The following is a 13,548-nucleotide window of genomic DNA, read 5'->3' on the forward strand; positions in this document are numbered from 1 at the left end:
GTTGATTTGGTACCAACAGTAACGTCCAGCTGGTGTGATGGTACGTGGAACGGAGCTGAAGGCTGCTGCTGAGAAGTTTGCAAGGCTTCACGACGCCCTAGGCTTCAAGGCATCCGAGGGTTGGCTCTTCGCATTCAAGTTGCGACATGGCCTTACTAACCGTAAAGCACATGGCGAAGCATTGGACGCTAACGAGGATGGAGTTGACGAGTTTCGGCACAAGGTGAAAGGCTTGATCGACAGGGAGGGCCTCACTCTCGGTCAAGTCTATAACGCAGACGAAACTGGCCTATTCTATCGCTCGCTGCCAATGAACACTCTAGCCGAGGAGACGGAGAAGCGTGTACCTGGCCGCAAGCTTTCTAAGGAACGGATACCTGCTTTGTGTTGTGCCAGTGCTAACGGCATGCACCGGCTTAAGCCCGTTATTGTTGGCCGTGCAAAGCAGCCTCGGTGCCTTCGTGGGGTGATGGATGTCCTTCCTGTCGTATGGTACCTTTCTTTGAAAGCATGGTTCACAGCTGTGATTTTCAAAGACTGGTTTCACTGTCACTTGGTCAAGGAGGTCATCCAGTACCAGACGAAGACACTGGGAATCCCTCGCGACCAGGTAAAGGCTCTCCTTCTGCTCGGCAATGCACCTGCCCACCCGTGCGACAAGGACTTGGTTGCTGAGAATGGCCGTATTAGGTGCATGTTTCTGCCACCTAATACGACTGCTCTCATTCAACCCATGGACCAAGGAGTGATTGTGGCAACAAAGCGCCTGTACCGTCAGAAGTTCCTGGACGAGGTGATGTTTGTTCTCGAGGACGAGGACGAGCGTAGGGAAGGACGTGACACTCGAGGCAAGCGGACTTTGGAAAACCTTCGCCGCTACAACATCAAGTCTGCGCTGTACAACTGGGCTAGTGCATGGAAGGAAGTCCCTGTGAAAACTCTTGAAAATGGTTGGTCTCGTCTGCTTCTCGGAACAGATGTGGAGTATGATTTTCTGGGCTTTGACGTGGATGACTTCCATGCACGGCTACATACGCACGGCGACGTTGTTGATGTGGACGATGTACGTGAGTGGTTGGATGACGACGAGGGGGATCCTGGGTATCAGACGTTGTCTGATATCAAGATCGCGTCTTCGGTTGCTGGTGTCAGTCCCGAACTTGAAGATTCCGACGACGAAGGCAATGATGATGCGGACTCCTCTCAGCAGGACACTACTCCAGCCATCCCCAAGCTGAGCGCACTCCGGGAACATCTAGAGTTCGTCCTAGACTACCTGGAACACCCGGACTGCGACAGGGAGATGGGGCCCTTGGGACTCGTGGAGGAAGTGCATGCTTTCAGGCAGCGCATCATCAGTCGCCAGAATCGTCGGTCCTTGCGTCAGTCGACAATTGACAGTTTTTTTCAGGCCCGTGACCCCCGCTGTGCCAAGCCCTGGTTCCACTCCATTGCCTCCCCAAGACAGGCCCTCATGCTCCGAGCCACAGCCCAGCACATCAGCCACAGTGGAGTCACTGCTCGACGTGAGTTTGCGGCTTTCGTCAGAGTCTTCTGCAGTCGGTACGCCATCACCACGACCCAGCGATGCACCCCTTGGTCGCCTGCCAGTGATACTCTCGGACTCTGACACTGAATAAACAGCAAGAACTTCTCCACCAGACCACACGGGAATTTTGAGTGTTGTGCAGTGAAAAAAAACGGTGTGTTGTGTTATGGTTTTCGAAATGAGAGAAAAGACTCAGTGGAAACAAAATTTAACGTAACTAACCTTCTTTGTTTTGGCGTTGGAAAATAAAAAAAACTTGGGAAAAGTTAATGTGCAACACTAAATTATACTGGAACATTATTTGGACTAAAGTGAACACTGTGAAGAGAACGGACTTCTGTGTGTTATTGACTAAGTTCAGTGCAAGACTTCAGGAAGAGTGTACTGCAAGTGCTTCAGGAAATCGTTCTTACTGTCAGAGTCCGAGAGGAGGCGGTTATTCATCGAGGTGGCCAGGGACTTGCTGTAAGTAGCCAGAATGTTTCATACCGTACTTTTTTCCATACTATACTTACCAGAATGTTTCATACTGTACTTTTTTCCATACTATACTTACCTCATGCATGTGCAGTAGGAATGTGTTTTTCAGAGTTAGGCTAGGTTAGGGTCGATAAGTACCAGAATGTTTATTAATGTATGAACATACTTCTAAACCCTCATTTTATGTTTCTTTTGCATTTATTTCAGTCATTTATGTGCCTTATTGATGTGATTTGGGTGTTAAATAAGTGCTATGCATGTCCAGAGGGAGTTGTATAGGTGTTTCTCTGAGTTAGGGTCCATAAGTACAAGTCCATAAGCTGGGGCCCAATATCCGGACGAAACCAATAACCGAACCTACCGATGGCTCTATTACTCCGGATATTGGAGTGATTACTGTATATATATATATATATATATATATATATATATATATATATATATATATATATATATATATATATATATATAGACAGACAGACAGACAGACAGATAGATATATAGATATATACAGGAAAAGCTCGATTAACCGGCACCCGATGCATCAGCACATCCATATAACTGGAATGCAAATTCAATCCGGCATGGGGTCGAAAATATTCTGGATACTGGTTGTCCCCCTATAATTCTTGATCAGTTCTGTACACTACAGGATAAAGTAGTGTACGCAGCTAAGTTTTCAAAATTATTTTGGCTTGTAACATAAGCGAAATTTTTCTTTAAATAAATTTTGGTAATGTTTGCTGGTTTGTGTTCAGTCCTGTACAATTTCTCTTGCTGTTTTTTTGTGGGTATGGTAGTGTACACTCACGAACACTACTTTCTGCTCAAGGCTGCCCGTTTTGTACCCCCATATACTCAGGGAAGAGGGGAGGGGGGGGGACGAAATGAGCTCCACCTGCCTCTACCCCAGCTCCCAACCCTCCCCCACACCCCTACCCCTCCCAGCATCCCATTAGTCATTCTTAACTGGCAGTTACATCTCAAGCTAACCTCATACTTTAAACTCATAGTCACATCACTAAAAAACAAATGTAAAACACTAGGATATGTAAAGAGTATATAATATGACTATGAACATGCTGCAGGAAGAAATTAATGCATTATAACGTTGACAATAAAACAAAAACGTTAACAATGGCAATCCCACGCCTCATGCACTGGGTGTTTGCATGCGTCCGTGTCTGTGCCTACGTGTTTATGTCAGTGTGTGTGTGTGTGTGTGTGTGTGTGTGTGTGTGTGTGTGTGTGTATTTACCTATTTGTGGTATACAGGAATTGAGCTAAGCTCGTGTTGTCCAGTCTCCATATCAACATTTATCCAATCTAGTTTTAAACACATGAATGTTCTTTGCCTGCACCACCTCCTCATCTAAGTCATTCCAAATACTTATGCTTCTATTCGGAAAACTGAACCTTTTAAGATCATTAGGACATCTACTTTTCCTCAACTTGAAGTCATGACCTCTTGATCTTCCATCATCCAACACAAAAACATCCTTTCTATCGACTCTTTTCAATTCTCCTACATTTCTAAATATCGTGATCAAGTCACCTCTTTCTCTTCTCTCACGCAGCGTTGGTAACTTCAGTTATTCCAGTCTCTCCCTGTAGGTGAATTCCTTTTAAACATGGTATCACCCTTGGTGCCATCCGTTGAACTCTCTCTAGTTTATCAATATGTTTCTTCAAATGAGATGACCATACCACAGTCAAATACTCTAGCCTTGGTCGTATCATGGTTACTATAAACTCCCTCAGCATTTCCTCGTCCATATAATTAAAAGCCACTCTCATATTGATCAGTAATCCATAAGTTCTAAATCTATCTATCTCTTGCCAGATGCCTCAATCCCGTACGAGATGACCACAAACAAATCACCTCCATGTTGCCATGTCCCCCGCCATTTCACTGCCCTGCTCCCAACTCACACCCTCATCTCTCATACACCTCTTCACTCCATCCCTCCATCTCATCCTCGGCCTCCCCCTCCCTCTCCCCCCCTTCACCTCACTCACATACACTCTCCTCATCAGCCTCTCACTTTCCATCCTCTCCACATGGCCAAACCACCTCAGTGTATTCCTCCTAACGCTTCCTATCACATCCACATCCACACCACAACACTCCTTTATATCCTCATTCGTCAGCCTGTCACTCCAAGTGACTCCACAGGCTCCTCTTAAATAACTCATTTCCACTGCTCTCACTCTTGACTTGTGTCCTTCCAACAACGTCCAAGCTTCACTTCCATACATTAGAGTTGGTATCACAATACTGTCATGTAGTAACTTTTTCACTTCCATGCTCACTTCCCTGTTTCTTATCACTGATTTCAAGGAACCAGCAATCTTTCTTCCTTGTTGTACCCTTTCAAGCACTTCGCCCTCCAAACCTCCATCCTTACTCATCACACTACCCAAGTACTTAAACGTACTCACATTTTCCATTTCCTCACCATCCAACCTCGCTGTACATTCACTGACTTCACCTCTCTCAAAGATCATCATTCTACTCTTCCCTGCATTCACCTTTAGATTCCGTTTCTTACACACTCTCCCAAACTCATCCACTAAGCCTTGCAGCTCCCCTTCATCTTCACTCAACAACACAGTATCATCTGCAAACAACAGTACAGGGAGTTTCCAAACACTACCCTCTCTCACCAGGGCCACTCCAACATCCACTACCCCACCTTGTACCTCTTTTATTACCCCATCCATGTACAGATTGAACAACTATGGAGACATGACACATCCCTGTTTCAACCCAACCATCAAAGAGAAAAATTCACTCAGTTCACCATCCACACGCACTGCAGCCTTAGCACCATCATACATACTCTTCACAGCATTCAGCAGCTTCCCATCTACTAAATATATTTTTAATGCTATCCATAATCATTGTCTATCCACGCTGTCATATGCTTTCTCCAAATCCACAAAAGCCACATACAACTTCTTTCCCTTCGCTAGAAACTTTTCCACTAAAGATCTAACAATGAACATCTGGTCTACACAACCACTTCCCTTCCTAAAGCCTCCCTGTTCTTCTCCAACTAATTCCTCTGTGCCTTCCATAACTCTGTCAATAAGTATCCTACCATCCACTTTTTGTACTACACTAAGAAGACAAATGCCCCTATGATTACCACATACTTCTTTTTTCCCTTTTCCTTTGTACAAGGGAATAATTATACCTGACTTCCAATCCTCCGGGACTCTACCGTCCTCCCAGGCCAATCTGCACATCTTCCACATCCATTCTACTACTATCTCTCCCCCATGCTTCAGCATTTCACCACACACTCCATCAATTCCAGGGGCTTTCCCCAATTTAACTTTCTTCATTGCTTCCACAACTTCCATCTTACTGATTTCTTCCTGTCTTCTCACCTCCCTCCTTCTCCCAGCCATTCCCCAGCCACTTATACTCGCATTACTTCCATCCTCTATGCTCAACAATTCCTTAAAGTGTTCTCTCCATCTGCTCACTTTTTCTCCCTTCTCCGCCCTATTGAGAAGAGCTGTATGTGGGGAGCCTCCCCACACGTGAGAGTTGTACTCCACACGGGGGCAGATAAAACCCCGGCATAGAGTCAACAATTGTGCAGGGGTAAAGAAAGAACGGAGTCGGCTTAGCACACCTAATCTCTTTCAAGCAGATTTAACAAGAGATATAATATGATCTTTCCAAGATAAGTCCCAAGTAAATGAAACCTCAAGCATGTTCAAGGATGTTGCAGGATTAAGCTGAATATTATTAAACATTAGTGGGAATATCTTTGGAAGATTTTGTAGGGTTCATAGGTGTAAAAACTGAGTCTTTGATGCATAAAAACAAGCAGACTATTTTTACCCCAGTCAGAGATACGAGCCGAGTCAGACATTAGGTGTGCCATAGCCTCATCCCTTGTTTGTTGAAGTAACTGCTGAGATGGACGTTGTGGGAACCGAATGGAAAGGTGAAGGGTGGAATCATCAGCATAAGAGTGGATAGGGTTAGATGTACAGCTTAGAAGGTCACTGATGAATAAAAGGATGAGAGTTGGTGATAGGACAGAGCCCTGAGGAACACCACTGTTGATAGATCTAGGAGAAGAACGATGGCCGTCTACAACAGCGGCTATAGAACGACCAGAAAGGAAGCTAGAGATGAAGGTACAGATAGAAGGATAGAAACCGTAAGAGGGCAATTTGGAAATTAAAGATTTATGCCAGACTCGATCAAAAGCCTTCGAGATGTCAAGTGTAAAGGCAAAGCTTTCGCCAAAGTCCCGAAAGGAGGATGACCAGGAGTCTGAAAGGTACGTGAGATGATCGCCAGTAGAGCGTCCCTGATGGAACCCATACTGATGATCAGAAAGAAGGTTGTGACAGGAAAGACGGTTTAAAATTTTTCTATTAAGAACTGACTCGAAATCTTTTGAGATACAGGATGTTAAAGCAATTGACGATAGTTAGAGGATTGGGAATGGTCACCCTTCTTTGGTACTGGCTGAATGAGAGCAAACTTCCAGCAAGAAGGAAAGGTACCAGTTGACAGACAAAGGCGAAAGAGCTTGCCTATGCAGGATGTAAACACAGATGCACAGTTCTTGAGAACAAGAGGAGGGACTCCATCAGGCCCATATGCCTTTTTAGTACTGAGGCCAGCAATGGCAGAAAATACATCAGCTGAAGAAATTTAATGTCAGCCATGAGGAAGTCAGAGGGGGGAAGTGATTGAGGAACACCACCGGAATCGTCTAAGGTGGAATTGGAGGAGAAAGTCTAAACGAAGAGATCTGCTTTATCAGTAGAAGAAACAGCTACAGAGCCATCAAAGTAGAAAAGAGGAGGGAAGGATGATGAGGTAAAGTTGTTAGAAAGGTTTTAGGCAAGGTGCCAGAAGAAGCGGGAAGATTTCGAGTTGGAGAGTTGAGAGCATTCAGTACGGATGAAATTATTTTTAGCAGAGCAAAGAACAGACTTAGCACGATTCCAGGCAGAAACGTACAAAAGATGTGATTCAGGGGTGGGTTGGTGCCAGTACCTTTTATAGGCCCTCTCCTTGTTCCAGACAGCATTAGAACAAGCGTGATTAAACCATGGCTTCCTTGCATTAGTCAGAGGAAATTAGAAAGGAATGTATGCTCCCATGCCCGAGAGAATAACCCCCGTAATGCGCAAGGCACACCCAGATGCCTCCCGGCCATGGAAGCAATAATCATTCCAGGGAAAATCAAAGTAGCACTGCCTGAGGGCCTCCCAATCAACAGTTCCAAAGTGCCACAGATGACGTTTCTTCAGAGGGTCCACAGACCGTACCAGAGCGATAGGACAGGTTAAGGTGATAAGGTTGTGATCGGAGTAGTCCAACGGAGAGAAAAGATCAACAGTGTAAGCAGAAGGATTAGTAGTAAGGAAGAGGTCAAGTACGTTGGAGCTCTCTCCAAGGCAGTCAGGGATATGGGTAGGGTGCTATACAAGCTGCTCTAGGTCATTAAGCATGGAAAAGGTGTAGGCTAGTTAACCAAGTAGATCAGTGAAAGGAGACGAGAGCCAAAGGTGGTGGTGAACACTGAAATCTCCGAGAATGGAGATTTCAGAGACAGGAGAAATGGTGTGTGTATGTGTGTGTGTGTATTTATCTATTTGTATTGACCTATTTGTAGCATACAGGAATTGAGCAATGCTCGTGTTGTCCTGTTCTCATATCCACATTTATCTAGTTTACTTCTACACACATGAATGTTTTTCACCTGCACCACCTCTTCATCTAAATCATTCCAAATACTTATGTATTTACCTAATACACGTAATTGTGATATACGGGAAATGAGTTACGCTCGTGGGATCCCGTTTCTGTTTCTCAATAGGTCAAATTTAGCCTTAAACTCGTTTAAGTTTTTAGACTGGACAATCTCTTTGTCCAGGCTATTCCACAGGTCTATACATCTATAAGGAAAACTATATTTCTCGATATCCTTCAAGCAACATGGCTTCTTCAATTTCATTCCATGTCCTCTTGTTACTCTCTTATCCCATATAGACAGATCTTGGTCAATTTTATCTACTCCTATCATGGTCCTGAACACTGCAATCATGTCGCCCCTCTTTTTCCTTTCCTCTAAGGAAGGCAAATCCAGCTTTTCCAGCCTCTCTCTGTATGACAGATCTGCCAGACTGGGGACCATTGTGGTTGCTGTTCTTTGTATTCTCTCAATCTTGTTTATATCTTTCTTTTTGTGTGGGGACACTACCACTGCATATTCTATCCTGGGGCGAATCATGGCCACTATCAATTTTTTCATCATATCCTCAACCATATAATGAAATGCTACTATTATGTTAGTCCAGAGTTTATAAGTCTCTCTAACTATTTTCTTAATATGTTTTTCAGGTGACAAATTATCCTGGACTAGCACTCCCAAATTTCTCTTCTCTTGCTTTTGTGATTGATTCATTACCCATCATATAAATCAGTGATGGCCTTTTGGTACTTTTACCCGTTTCCAATATTTTACATTTCTTTGCATTAAATTTCATTTCCCACATCCGGCTCCAATCATGTGTCCTATCCAGATCCTCCTGCAGCAATATACAATCCTCCTCAACCTCTACCTTCCTCAAGATCTTTACATCATCAGCAAACAGACTTGCATAACTGTTCACTTCGTCTACCATATCATTTACGTAAATCAGGAACATTACTGAAGCAAACATTGAGCCTTTAGGGACTCCAATTGTTGCTTCCCTCCATCCAGACATCCTATCCTTTATTACTGTCCTCATTTGTCTGTCTCTCAAAAAGTCTCTCATCCATTCCAGGAGTTTCCCCTTTAGTCCTTCTATATACTCTACTTTCCACATTAATCTCTTACGGGGTACCTTGTCGAAGGCCTTCTCCAAGTCTAAATATACACAATCCACCCAACCATCTCTCTCTTGTACCACGTCAATAGCTCGAGTAAAAGCTCAACAAGTTGGAAACACATGACCTTCCACTTCTGAATCCAAACTGACATTCAGCCAAAATATTCATCTCGTCTAGATATTTTATCCATCTGTCTTTCAGGATTCTCTCGCACAATTTTGCACCCATGCTGGTTAGAGACACTGGTCTATAATTCAGGGGTTCTTCCCTGTTTCCTCCCTTATAAGTTGGTACTACATTTGCCCTCTCCCATTCCTGAGGCACTTTCCCCTCTTCCAGAGAACACACAATTAAACTGAGAATCTTATCTGCCAGTTGCTCTCTGCATTCCTTCAGTACCCAATTAGAAATTCCATCAGGACCTGGGGCTTTCCTTACATCTTGAGTTTCCAGCAATTTATACACTGCCGGTACCTCCACTTTTATATCTTTTACCACTGGTATATTTCTAATCACTCCCTCCCCTTCCATAAACTCCCTTTTATTAGTGAAAACCGATTGGAAACATTTCCTCATTATTTCAGCTTGCATTGCTGCATCTTTATACACCTCTCCTTCTACTTTCAGTTTGGTGATTCCTTCCTTTTGTTTCAGTTTGCCATTAACAATTCTAAAAAACAGTTTTGGTTCATCCCAGCATTTGTCAATTATACCTTTTTCAAAATTCCTTTCTTCTTCTTCTCTAAGTATTCTTCTGTATTCATTTCTAATTCTTTTATATTCTTCCTTTGTTCTGTTGTTACCTCTCTTTCTCCAGTTGTTCCATGCATTATCCCTCTCTTTTTTTGCTAGCGTACACCTGCTATTAAACCACCCCTTTTTCCTGTTTTCTTTCCCTCTTACTCTTGGTACAAATTTTTCCACTTCCAAATTATAGAGGTCTAGAAAGATATCCCACTTCCTCTGTATCTCTCTTCTTCTTTGAATTTTCTCCAATCCGCATTTCCAAAAAACTTTCTCAATCCAGTAAAATTTGCTTTGCCAAAGTTGTATCTTCCCTGCCTATACAGCTCATCTCTTGGCTCCATGTTCCCTATTATCATCTGGAACACAATGACCACATGATCACTTTTTCCAGTAGGACACAAATATTTCAAGGTTTCTATTACATCGGGTTCTTTGGTAAACAGTAAGTCTAATCTTTCTGGTGTGTCCTCATCTCGGAACCGTGTCTCTTCTTTGACCCATTGCATCATCACATTATTCATTGTTATATTTAATAATATAGTGCCCCACAAATCTTCGTTGCTTCCTGAGTCCCATTCCTCCCAGTTCACCTCTTTACAGTTAAAGTCACCCACCAATATTATATTGTTGTTTTTCTCAATTATTTTTTGTAAATAACTAGCCATATCTGACAACATGTCCTGGTATTCATCATCATTCCATGCTCTCGTCTTAGGGGGAACATACACTTTCTCTCCAGTTTCTAGTTTCATATATATCACTTCAGCCCTGCCTTCTCCCATTTCCACAGTATCTACATTTATGTTGTTCTTCACTGCTATCATCACTCCTCCTCCCATTTTTTCTATTCTGTCTCTTCTCCACAGTTTGTATTTACCATCTCCCATGTGAACATCAATATCTTCTCTTAACTTGGTCTCTATAAAGCACTTGACATCAGGATCATGTACCCTCAAGAAATCGTTAATTTCAAGCCTTGCCGATATTAAACCATCAACATTAGTATATACCACCTTCAAGTTATTTTTGATGTTTCTTACACACTCTTCTCTCTTCCTCTAAGTCAGGACCACTTCCTCAATTTCTGATCGATAACTCTCCAATAACTTCTGTTTTCTGTATTCATAGCCATCCCACTTAGTTTCCTTCACTTCTAGTTCCTCACATACTACTTTCTTACTTTCATATCCATCAGTCTCCAAAAAAAAAGTTTTACATTCTTCCTCTGTCCTCTTATAATTTTTTCCCTTTACTTGTTCCTTCAAAGATTTTAAAACTTCTCTTTCTGCTTCATTCAGATCTTTTCTTACAATAATATTTTCCATCCCCGCCTCTTTGCTTAGTTTCCAGGTCACTTTAAGTATATAATTTACTACACTTTCTGATGACAACTTGACTTTCACTGGTCTTGTTTCCCCTTTCTTATATGGCGCTATCCTCCTTACTTCCTCAATTTCTTTTTCCCACTTGTCTCCTTCGAGATCAATCTTGCCTAATATTTTTCTCATCAGATTCGTGTCTCTCTTGAGTCTCATGGATCTAACCTTTTCTTCCTCCTCCCTGTTTCCAAATATTACATTTGTTCCTTTCTACAGTTTCTCTCACTATTTTCTCTTTTTTTTTTCAGTATTATCACTACATTTTCTTCCATTTTTTTCTTGTTCATTTCGTTTTCTTCCTGAATGATTTCCCTTAAGCTGACCACTTCTTTCTGTCCTTCTTCCACATGTGCCCACTTAGCCTTTTGCTCCTCTAACAGACTATTCACCTTCTCCGTTTTATTACTGCTCTCTTCTTGTTTTCTCCTTAACCCCTTAACCGCGGGATGTCACTTTCGTGACGCTCAGGCGCAATGGATCATACCGCGGGGTGTCACTTTTGTGATTCTGTGTTATTTTGAATTATCCCGGGCTTTCAAGTGGTGGCTTGTATCATCTATCAGTACTGCCAATGTCCAACACTAGTCAGCACTCCAAATCTCATCTGTACTCCCATCCATTGTTGACATTTTAGCGATTTTCCCCCCTTCCTGACTCCCCTCCCTACCTGCTCTCCATTACCCTGTCCTCTCACCTTCCAGGCTGCGCTGCGCTAAGCAAATCTCCCCCAGATTTTTCCACAGATTTCATCCATTGAAATAAGCCCTATGCCCTATACTTATACAAAATAATATAGACCAAAAAAAAATAAGTTAAGTGATAGTGGTATACACCAGGAATTGGCTAATTATCACCTGACAACACCTCACATGCATTCATTTGCTACATTACCACGGTAATTTCCCCTTTGAATTATGCCTTGTAATCTATGTCTGTAATAAAAATATATATCAGAAAGGAAGGGAGAAGCCTAAGTGACATTTACATTCACCTGGAACTACCTACTTCTTTGTGTATTGCCGAGATTTTCTACCAATAATTTATTAGTAAGTTAGCAGCTGTCATCCTCATTGTCATTGTCAACCCTTGCCTTCTCAGATAAGCCGCGGCATTTAGTTCCTTGTCCTCTGCTGTGGTCAAAACATGTCGCACTCGCGCCCCGCCATTTCTGCCGCTTCTGCGCCCATTGCAAAGGGCCCCGTGACCTCTACACACAGAAAAAGTCGTGAGGGAAGCAGGAAAGGACTAAGTGACTCTGCAGTGGAATGTGAACTAGCGGAATTGTCAATGGTGATGATGGATAGTGATTCTGACCCTTCGGGGGAATCGTGTGATGAGCCGGGTATCGTGCCAGAAAGTGCTAGTACGAGTGCTTCAGTGTCGAAAGTTATCCCTAGCTCCAAGGGAAAGGAGCCGTTAGTGCAGCAAGGGAAGGAATTTGGGAAGGGAGTGAAAAGGCGGCGTGTTAGCCCCAGAACAATGGCCCCGCGTGACCCAGCCCGCTATGAGTCCCGAGTTGATTCACCTCCCCGTTCCCCAAGCCCCACTTCACTCATTTCTTCCTCTTCTTCTGCTGAATTATCTCCGGAGTCTTCGTCGTCGGAGTCACCACCAGCATCAACAGTGAAGGCAGGCCGTAGAGGAGGAGGTAAATCCCTGACCAGTAAAAGTAGAGTTGCTACTAGAGTAAGGGCTGCTAGTGCTGTACGGCAACTCAGGGTCAGTGTAAGTGACCTTGAACGTGATAAATCTCCCTCACAGCCACCCAACACCCTCACCCATCCTACACCGCCACGACAGGGAATCCTGGACGCCTTCGCATGGATGGAAGGGTACGATTTTGTCCCAGAACATTTAGTTTTTGATGAGAGTTCCTCAGGAGTACAGCCTGCCTTCACTCTTGATGATGACGCTGAGTGTGTGGACTTCTTTTTGGCCCTCCTAGATGACGAAGTCATGCAGCACATATGTGATGAGACCAACAGGTATGAATCACAATGTGCTGCAAGTGGTACAGGTGCAGCCAAGATGCAACAGTGTGCAGGAGCTGTATGTATTCTTTGCCCTCATGCTTCTCATGCCACACTCAAAGAAGCATGAGTTGGAAAAATACTGGTCCCTTACTATCCTCACCCACCTTCAATAAGTACATGGCCAGAGATCACTTCCGGAACATCATGGGAAACCTGCACTTTGCCGACAACGATGTACCTTCCCAAACCGACCCACTCTGGAAGATCCGGGAGATTCTGAGCAGAATGAAGGATAAGTTTATGTCATTCTTCCACCCTTTTCAGAAGGTTGTCATTGGCGAATCCTTGGTTTTGTTCAGAGGACGTCTTCGGTTTGTACAGTACATTCCAAGCAAACGCCATCGCTTTGGAATCAAGTTCTTTGTACTGTGCGACTGTAAGACAGGGTACATCCTTGACTTCGTCATTTATTCAGCCAGCACTGTCGGCCTGGATAAAACACACCCCCTTGGCTTCTCAGGCTGTGTAGTGAAAGTGCTCCTTGAAAAGTATTTTGGTGGG

Source organism: Coenobita brevimanus, chromosome 85 (assembly GCF_032717465.1).
Source record: "Coenobita brevimanus isolate Jiangsu-jjx chromosome 85, ASM3271746v2, whole genome shotgun sequence".
In the NCBI taxonomy this organism is placed as follows: domain Eukaryota; kingdom Metazoa; phylum Arthropoda; class Malacostraca; order Decapoda; family Coenobitidae; genus Coenobita; species Coenobita brevimanus.